Source organism: Eumetopias jubatus, unplaced genomic scaffold (assembly GCF_037043125.1).
Source record: "Eumetopias jubatus isolate StellerSeaLion01/CBP00866 unplaced genomic scaffold, mEumJub1_p1.0 scaffold_12, whole genome shotgun sequence".
In the NCBI taxonomy this organism is placed as follows: Eukaryota; Metazoa; Chordata; class Mammalia; order Carnivora; family Otariidae; genus Eumetopias; species Eumetopias jubatus.
This window is the reverse complement of record NW_028274818.1, coordinates 27127812-27135244: the sequence shown is the minus strand read 5'-3', so window position 1 is coordinate 27135244 and position 7433 is coordinate 27127812.

Here is a 7433-nt window from a genome sequence, read left to right as displayed (position 1 = left end):
AATGTTATTATCAGATGTAGAAACTGAGGCTGAGGGAGTGGAAGTGACTTGCTCGAGCACACTAAATGTAGTAGAATCAGAACAGACCCGAGGCTTCCTGTTTCTAGTCTATATAGCCCATGTTCTTGGAGCAGATCTCAGGAACTCAGGCCATAGTTTCTGCCCTGAAAACAACCCCAGTACTGTGAATTTCCCCACGGGCTCAGGGACCTGCCCCACCCTGACCCAAGAAGAGACAGGACGACTGAGCAGAGAGCACTTCTAGTTGGCTCTCCCAACCCACCAACCCACCACACTGCCCTGCCCTCTCCCTGGGACTGGGCCGCGCCGTGGCAGCCGTGACAGCAGGTGGAGAGTGGCGCTAATTGTACCCGACAGCTGGCTGAGCTGTCACCTCCCCTGAGCTCCCGTCATCTCTACGGAGCCCCTCATTCTCCTGCCCTGCAGCCCACCTGCCAAAGAGCTGCATTGAGCCTCCCCCTCGGGCAGCCCGGGGGAGTGTGTGACCCAGAGGCCTGTCCACAACAGAAAGATCCATCTGCTTGTTTCTTCTCACCTGGGGGTTCAACTGAACATCTCATGTCTGCTTCCATGTTAATTCATCATCATCCCACAGGGACTTGCCCGGTGCCCTTGCTTCAGAGGACCTGAGTGACTTTCCAGAAGTCAGGCAAGGGAATAACAGCTCGATTTCCTGGCAGAAGCTTTCTGACTGGGCCCCATTCTCTTATGCTTTTCCGTTCCTGCCCTGCTCTGCGATACCAAGAACAGGAGCCCAGGCTCCTGGAGAAGCAAGAGGTCACAAACTCAGGCTGGAAGGATCCAAGGAGCCATGTGGTTTACCCCTGCCTCTGGGCAAGATTAGGCCTAGACCCTGAGGATCAAGCTGACTCCTGCCATGATCGCAGACACATCTCTGACAGGAGGAGGGAGGGAAAAGTGGCAGACAGCCCGTCCTGGGGGACTCAGTAATTGTTTTGTTTCTGTAACCCCTCCGCGATCCCAGCCCCGAGAGCCTACCCTTCTGCCCTCCCTCCTCCCTCCCTCCCTGCTAAAAAGTCTGTGGTTTGACTGCTTCAAAAAAGTGGCAGCCACTCCCAGATCTTAGGGTTCTGAAAATGTCAAGACCAGTTGGAAGTTGTTTTTTTTTTTTTTTCCTCCTGAAGAGAAGGATGGAGAAGAGCCCCAGAGAGTAGCTTGAAGGAAATCCTGAGCCTTAGGGGAAGAGCCTAGAGGACTTCCCTAGGACAGAGGCTTCGGACGTTTTAGGACAGCTCCATTGATTCTGAGGACCCAAATGTCGGAATGGAATGTGTGGTCTGGTGTAAGGACCACTGGCCTGGCAAAGGACAGGGGCTACCTTGGGGAGGAGGGAAGGAATAGAGTTTGGCAGGGGGCTCCTGGGAGGTGGCTCAGTCAGTTAAGTGTCTGCCTTCGGGTCAGGTCATGATCCCAGGGTCCTGGGATTGAGGTCCGCATTGGGCTCCCTGCTCTGCGGGGAGCCTGCTTCTCCCTCTGCCTGCCGCTCCCCCTGCTTGTGCGTGCTCTCTCTCTCTCCCTCTCTGTCAAATAAATAAAAATCTTAAGGAAAAAAAAAGAATATTTGGGTTCAGTCTTGGCTCTTTCACTTGTTTGTCATGACATCACAGGATAATCAGTTTCATCTCTCTGGTCCTCGGTCTCCACATCTATAAAATGGGGTCAACAGACCAAAACTCTCAGGAAGGCTGTGAGGATAGACTGAGAACTTGGATGTTGTTGGTGCCTTATAAACTATAAATCTTGATTTCCATGTAAAATATTTTGTTTTAGGGAGAGCCAGATCAAGGTGGATATCCCCAGGAAAACAGGGCCTGCTGATGGGAAAGGGGCCAAGGAAACATCAGTGGCCATGCTCTGGGTTTGGGGTGCTAGTTTACTAAGGCTGCAGGTACAAATTACCAAAACTAGGTAGCTTAAAACAACAGGTATTTATTCTTCCACAGTTTCGGGAGGCCAGACGTCCGAAATCAAGTTATCTGTGAGGCCACGCTTCCTCTGAAGGCTCCAGAGGAGGATCCTTCCTTGCCTCTCCCTACTTTCTGGTGGCCCCCAGCATTCCTAGGCACTCCTTGGCTTCTGGTTTATCTCCCCCATCTCTGCCTCCAGCTTTCCACGGCCTCCTTCTTTGTGTGTCTCTGTCATTGGCTTTAGGACCCATCTAGTCCAATGACTTCATTTTAACTTAGTTATATGTGCAAAGATCCTATTTCCAAATAAGGTCACATTCACAGGTACTAAGGGTTAAGACTTCAACATATGGGGCACCTGGGTGGCTCAGTTGGTTAAGCGACTGCCTTCGGCTCAGGTCATGATCCTGGAGTCCCAGGATTGAGTCCCACATCGGGCTCCCTGCTCGGCAGGGAGTCTGCTTCTCCCTCTGACCCTCTTCCCTCTCGTGCTCTCTATCTCTCATTCTCTCTCTCTCAAATAAATAAATAAAATCTTTAAAAAAAAAAAAAGACTTCAACATATGTTTTTGGGGGAACACAATTCAACTCACTACAGAAGTATTCTGGGTGGAGAGACAGAGAATCTGGACCCGGGCCACACTTCCACCGTTTTGTGGCCTTGAGCACTGGCTTCTCCAGTCTAAAGGAGAAAGTAAATAGGAAATTAGAATTTCTTAAATGCCTGTAATGTGATACAAGGGCACGGTGAGGTTGATGGTGTCATCCCTACCTTGCAGAGAAGGAGATTAAGGCTGGGAAAAGACATGAAGTTTACCCAATCCCACTGTAATAAGCATGGTTTCCAGGAATATAAGAGGGGATGGAGTGCATACTCACCTTTTGAACCCTTCTGGGTTCAAATTCAATACAAAGTCTTATGATTTCATAAAATACCAGAGAGTTGATTCCTGTCCCCTAGTGAATTAAAGGATAGGAGATTTAAAAAATAAACTGCCGTTGAAACCAGAAACCAGGACTCATACTGCCTTGTGGAAATGATGACGTGTGCTAGACCCGACACAGGATGCATAGCAAGGTACTTTCCTCTGTGCAGCGGCCAGTTCTTCTGTGACCCAGACACCAGGAAAAAGGACAGAGTCGCTCTCTGCTCTGTCGGCAACTACAGAGGTCCCCAGCTCCAGCCCCGAAGTGCTCTGACCCTTGAGGGCTAGGGCATCTAGGCTTTTAATGTTGCTGTTGGATTATCTGTGGGTGGTCAGCGTGTCCGTATGTCCCTCTCAGACTGAGGGACCCGCAGAGACCATCTGGTAAGCATTCAGCACAGCCCACTGTTCAGGCACTTTCTACATTGTAAGCACTGTGCTCGGGGTGTAGAAGAGAGATGGGTTTTCCCACTCTAAGGAATCAGCCCTGTTTCAGGGAGACATTTCCTCTTCCAAACACTCTGGCCAGCCCCTTCCCCGGGGCCCAGCTCCCCAGCAGGTGAGAACTGATCTTCTCTTGCCCTGACCCTTTCCTGGGGCCACAGCTGCAGCCGCCAACGGTTCTGGTCACAGCCCCAGGTGCAGGGGAAGGAAAAAAGCGGTGATGTTTACTCATCTAACAACTCTGAATAGAAGCTTTCAGAAGGGCCTTTGGCCAGGCAGCCCGCAAAAACTGCTGCCACGTATATCAACAGCCTCCGAGAAGCTGTCCACCCAGCAGCTCCCTTTCAACAGATGATTCTGCAAGAGAAGGCTAGAGATGTCCCGGTCTTTGCTCCCCACTACTTGGGCTGCACTGGACAGGACCAAAGGAGCCACAGCTGGATTCAGAATTCCAGGGGGGCCTTGAACCGATGGCTCCCAGACTTAAATCTGTCTCAGAATCACCTAGGGCAGGGGTGCTCCGACTTCTCTGTGCATCAGTATCACCTGAAGGGCTGTTAAAACAAGATTGTGGGGGGGGGGGAGCGCCTGGGGGCTCAGTCGTTAAGGGTCGGACTCTTGATTTTGGTTCAAGTCATGATCTCGGGGTTGTGAGATCGAGCCCCACGTTGGGCTCTGAGCTCAGTGGGGAGTCTGCCTGTCTCCCTGTCCCTCTGCCCTTCCTCCGCTCTCTGAGATAAATAAATCTTTGGGGGGAAAAATAAACAGGATTACGTGGTCCCAACTCCTGCGTCTCTAATTTAGTGAGTCTGGGGTAGAGGGAGAATTTGCATTCATAAGAAGTTTCCAGGTGTCGATGTCACCGGTCTGCAGACTACACGGTAAGGACACCGGTCTAGGGCCAGAGTCTTAGGCCCCGATCCAGGGGATTCTTAGTCAGAATAGAGTGGGGCCCAGGAATCTGTCTAACAGGCTTGCAGGTGATGCTGAAGCACAAGGTTTGGGAAATGTTTAGGTCTGCATTGTTAAATTGGGGCCCTTAGGACCCCCAAAGACACACTCAGGAGATGCTGAGGAGATGGGCTTTGTGCCCATTTAGGGCAAGGACAGTGACGTAGAGAGAGACATCTCTGTCCTTGGCAGCAAGAGCATGAAAGGCTTGTGAAATCAGAGTTTATTGCTGAGTCCCAGCTGGGCCCCCCTGAGGTAAGTGGCCATCAGGCACTTTGCTTTTTTAACGGGGGTCAACCTCGAATAAAGCTGGTGGTCCTGGTTACATGCCAGGACTTCGATCAGCCTGATTAAGGGGTGCTTCCCCCTCCTTTGTGTTCAGAACCAGATAAGACTCCTGTATCTTCTTTCCCCACAGCTCCCAGAGGCAGGGGTTCACCATAAGATTGGTGGAGAGGGGGGCGCCTGGGGGGCTCAGTCAGTGAAGCGTCTGCCTTCAGCTCAGGCCATGATCTCAGGGTCCTGGGATCGAGCCCCGCGGGGTTCTCTGCTCAGCGGGGAGTCTGCTTCTCCCTCTCCCTCCCGCTCATGCTCTCTCTCTCTCGCAAATAAATAAAATCTTAGAAAAAAAAAAAAAAAAAAAAGCCTGGCAGCGAGGCCTAGGTCCTCAGGGTAGAAGAAAGGGGGTCTCAAGAGCAAGAAACCAGAAAGCAGGTTGTCACCATTCCAGCCTGAAGTCAGAGATGGGTGAACAGCCACGGGCTTGATGCACAGCCCAGGGCACGGGGCTCCAGCGGCATTAATCCCTCCCGCCCGGGTCCAGGCCTGGGACACAAGACTGTGCCCCGGCCCCTGCTGGAGTGGGAACCAGGCGAGGTCACCTGTTGAGCCAGCCTGGACTGACTCATTCCAAAAAGAAGACAAATGTGTTCCTTGGGGCTCCTGAGCGTTGCTGATAGTGCTGACCTCTTGGCCTTGACTTTATCTGCCTAGGTTCTGCTGAGGGACTGGCTGGAACTGGACAAGTCATTTGGGAAGTGTCTGAGATCAGAAGAAAAATAACATAGCCCAGGATCTGGGAGCTACGTTAATTTTACCGCGCTGTGTTCTGACACCAGTTTTTCCATAGGGGAAATTGATGCCATGCCTTTGCCTCCTTCTTGCTCTCTGTGGCCCTGGCTGGGCCTCCTGACCTTGTCGACTCATCTCATCCTTCAGGAGATGGTGTGCCCCCGTTCAGGCAAACTTGACCCCGAGATCTCCCACCCGTGCCGCTTTCTGGCATCTGGTTCCTGTGCAACCCTGAGCTACCGCTCCAGGCCTGTGCACGTTCCTATCTGAGGACAGAAGGGGTCGTGATGGGCTCACAGTTCAGTCCTGGAGCTGCAGAGCCGAGCCCGTCAGTATGGAGGACCCAAATGAATGTCACGCGGCGGCCTGGGGGACCCGCTGGGGCTCAGGGTTCCTGGGCTCAGAGCAGAGCCAGCTGGGGCAAGGCAGCAGTAAGAAGGGAGCCCTGTCCATTCACATCCCTCCCCCCAACCCCCTGCAAATAGCAAAACTATGGAGAGCAGCCTTGGACCTGCACCCAGACATACAAATCACCCACTAGGAGCACAGCCTCTTCCCAGGCTCGTTCCCTGGGAAGCCCCTCATTTCTTCACCAGGGGCTCGGGGCCCCTGTCTGATTTTCTCTCCTCCTCCGTGGGCCACCGCCTACCCGGCCCCAGTGCAGCTGGGAAGTGGCCTTTCCAACTCCTCCTCCCTGGCTCCCCCCTCACCTTCCAAACTTGGAGGGCATAGGGCTTTCTATTGAAAGTCTCTCTGTGGACGCACTGGTGGTCGCCAGAGGGAAAGTGGGTGGGGGGGTGGGTGAAATACGTGAAGGGGATCAAGAGTACACTTCTCTCGATGAGCACCGAGCAATGTATGGAACCGCTGAGTCACCATGTCATGCACCTGAAACTAATATAACACTGTACGGTAACTGCACTGGAATGAAAATTAAAACAATAGGTGCCGATCAGCCAAATCAGCAATAAAGGCCTTATTTGCCACAAAATTGTGCAACAGATTGTCCATCACCCACCTCAGGGATATGAGTAGAAAAAAATAAAAATAAAATAAAATATCTCTGTGGAAATGGACAGGAGGGAACAGAATCACGGGGAATATCCCCAAAGGCTTCGCAAGCCCTTTCTACCAGGAAGAAGAGAGAAGCCGGGCAGTGGTGGGCTCACAGGACACAGCAGACAAGTGATGCCTCCAGTTCCAACTCATCTTGGGAGTGTCTCTGCCCCTCTGAACCGGACTGGACATTTCTTGTGATCGGGGACAACGTCCACACATCCTGATAGATCCACGGGGTCTAGGGGTATCTGCTTCATAGCAGGTACCCAATAAATGTTTCACTCCCCCATTCATCTGTTTCAGCAACATGTACTGAGTGTCCTAATGGGCCACGCATGGGGACTACAATGACCAACAGGATGGTGGAGCCCCTGTTTTCAAGGAGCACTCGACTAGAGAAAGCTATGAACGTATAAAATTGCAAAAGAGCACCGAGAAGGCATTGTAGGCTCTGTTTGAGTGGAGAGTTAGCCAAGGCTTCCCAGGGAGCCTTGAAGGGTCCGGAGGTCAGGAGTCGACGCGCAGAAGGACAGGGCCGGCAGAGAAGGCAGACTGTGCCATTCCTCGGAAGCAGGAAGATACTACCTGGGTGGCCAGCCCTCTCTTTCTTGTCACCCCCTCTCCAATCCCTTCATTGTCACCTCTTGGTAGTGTGGCAGGGGCTGGTGGCAGGTGGGCCAGATAGCAGCCCACAGTGGGGAACAGCCAGCAGGTGCTAGCAGCCGTCGCCACGCCCACCACGGCTCCTCTGGTTATGGGATTCTAAGGGCGCGCTCTGCGAGTCTCTCTGGAGCATCTCTCGTCTCAGACTCTGTAGAACTGACTGCCCTCAGCCAGTCGTTCTCAGACTTTTGTGTGCCTCTGGATTTGCTGCGGAGCTGTTGGCACAGCCAAGGGGACGCTATGCCAGGAGATTCGAATTCAGGGGTTCTGGCTTGGGGTCCAGGAATTTGTAACTGTAACAACCTCCCCAGGGGTTTCTGATGGACATCAAGGCCTGGGAACGTTGCGGAGGCCGAGCGTGTCCCCTCTC